This window comes from Schistocerca piceifrons, unplaced genomic scaffold, assembly GCF_021461385.2.
Source record: "Schistocerca piceifrons isolate TAMUIC-IGC-003096 unplaced genomic scaffold, iqSchPice1.1 HiC_scaffold_304, whole genome shotgun sequence".
In the NCBI taxonomy this organism is placed as follows: domain Eukaryota; kingdom Metazoa; phylum Arthropoda; class Insecta; order Orthoptera; family Acrididae; genus Schistocerca; species Schistocerca piceifrons.
In genome coordinates, this window is record NW_025728520.1 from 1 (window position 1) to 2,500 (window position 2,500).

Sequence of the window (2,500 nt, forward strand, 5' to 3'; positions counted from 1 at the left end):
TTGTACCTTAACCTAACCTATGTTGTACCTTAACCTAACCTATGTTGTACCTTAACCTAACCCATGTTGTACCTTAACCTAACCCATGTTGTACCTTAACCTAACCCATGTTGTACCTTAACCTAACCCATGTTGTACCTTAACCTAACCCATGTTGTACCTTAACCTAACCCATGTTGTGCCTCAACCTAACCCATGTTGTGCCTCAACCTAACCCATGTTGTGCCTCAACCTAACCCATGTTGTGCCTTAACCTAACCCATGTTGTGCCTCAACCTAACCCATGTTGTGCCTTAACCTAACCCATGTTGTGCCTTAACCTAACCCATGTTGTGCCTTAACCTAACCCATGTTGTGCCTTAACCTAACCCATGTTGTGCCTTAACCTAACCCATGTTGTGCCCTTAACCTAACCCATGTTGTGCCTTAACCTAACCCATGTTGTGCCTTAACCTAACCCATGTTGTCGCCTTAACGTAACCCACGTTGTCGCCTAAACCTGCTCTGTAATTGTTATACGACTCGTTCAATTACTGTAGTGTTGCCCACACCGCAACCCTCGCAATATAGTTCGCTACTCGCACTGCCCGCACCCCTGTGTATCGCTTCATGTTAAACACCTTGCAAGTCTTGCTCACTTTCCACATGCTCCTGCTGTACACTGTAATGTGGATGGCAGCAGGACGTACATGCCGCCCCTCCCCACGTCCCCACCTTGCCCCCTGCCTTCGCAAGCTGGTTGGTGAGAAGTTTGCATGTTCAATGCCCTTCGCATGCGACGTACTCAGGCTACGTTGTGGTGCGGCCTGTGTCAACTGTCCGCTGATGTCGTACGCGTGAACCACAATCTGTACTGCACATTCGTCCTTATGTACTGAATGATACATCGTGGCACATGTGTGACCGCACAACGACTGCGCCCAAAAACGGCGGACCATACAGTGCAAATATTGTGCACGCAGCTACGTGTCGTCTCCCTATGAGAGCTGGATTGCAGTGTGGTACGCCATAGAGACGTGTGGGAGGAACGGACGCCGTGGATGGCGATCAGCATGAGCTGTCTGTTGATGTATTCGGACCTAGTCGTCTCTCCTCACACACCGTGATGGCATGGTGCACCGCGTTCCATATCTGCGACATGCTACAGAGGCCGGTTGACAGTCGTTCGAGCAATGGACATCGCATACGTACGGGGGCCACCTTCCACGTATTGTCTAGGCGTGCACATTTTGTTGCGTGTATGTGGGCAGACGTAGTGTGGCGTGACACCTGACACAGGCATGCAATAATCGTTGAAGTTGCAAATGGCGATGGACGCCTGCGTTTTCTGGTGAAGTTACGCAAATGAACAAATGGTAACCTGTTGTGGTGCGGTTGTTCTCGCTAGGGGTGAATCGGTGATGGCGACGATAGGTTGAGGTACTAACCGGTTGTTCCAGCGATACCCACCATGCCGACGAAACTGAACGGCATCTGGGTGTGAAGCGATACGCGGCGGTGGCTGGGTGGGACCGTCCCCGGCCGGTGAGGGGGCGCCTCCCGGCGTGCTGGCCGCGCGGTGCGTGGGCGCACGCGCTACAGCCGGCTGGTGGGGGCGGCCAGTGGCAGGCGCGCCGGCCGACGGACGCGGCAGGCGTCGCAGCTGCGCGCCGGCGCACCCTGCGCGCGGCGCCGTGCGGCCAAAGTAGGTCCTCGCGGGCCCGGTGCGAAGCGCGGTGGACATCTTCAGTGTGCTGGTCCGATTGAGGACTGTGTGCGTTGAGGATGCGCCGCCGCCCGGCGCTCGGCGCCGCGACGCCGTCTGCTGCTCGGTCGCCCCAGCGGTTCTCGCTGGTGGTTTGTATCGCAGCTGTGCGGATGTGTTGGCGCGTGCGCTGTGCTGGGAGAGTTCGCTTCGGCACCCAAGTGGGGCTTTTGTCCTTCTGTGGCGCTGGCGTTGGAGCTGCCGGTCACCGTAGGTGGCGCGTGTTGTCTCCCGCCGGCAATGCCACGACAGCACGCTCCCGGGCCTCTGTCGGCAGCGGCAAGCTCAGTTGGGAGCACGGGTGGTCGCACCGAAAGCGTCTACTCGCCTAACTCCGGGCGATTGCGCCTCTCTCGAACCCGACCAAGTACTTGGGACGGCGCTGCGCGCCGCCGGGACCTGAGAGGGTTTCGAGGTGTATTGTGCAGGGGAGCTCAGCCTCCTCCTGTTTGCAGAATGATTGAGCGGACGCTTGCGTGTTCGCGCGGGCCCCCGGGACACACTCCCGGGCGGCCGGCTGCTCAGCTCTAGTTGACGCAGCTCCCTGGTTGATCCTGCCAGTAGTCATATGCTTGTCTCAAAGATTAAGCCATGCATGTCTCAGTACAAGCCGCATTAAGGTGAAACCGCGAATGGCTCATTAAATCAGTTATGGTTCCTTAGATCGTACCCACGTTACTTGGATAACTGTGGTAATTCTAGAGCTAATACATGCAAACAGAGTCCCGACCAGAGATGGAAGGGACGCTTTTATTA

General features: G+C 56.3%; 1 non-coding gene across 1 annotated transcript in view; it reads left to right on the forward strand.

Moving 5' to 3' along the window:
• The first annotated feature begins 2,285 nt into the window (after window positions 1–2,285).
• Window positions 2,286–2,500, forward strand: part of LOC124744699 — a 1,909-nt gene continuing 1,694 nt past the window's right edge. The window contains exon 1 of the ribosomal RNA XR_007010842.1: window positions 2,286–2,500. This exon is cut by the window's right edge and continues 1,694 nt beyond it. This is a non-coding gene — a ribosomal RNA (small subunit ribosomal RNA).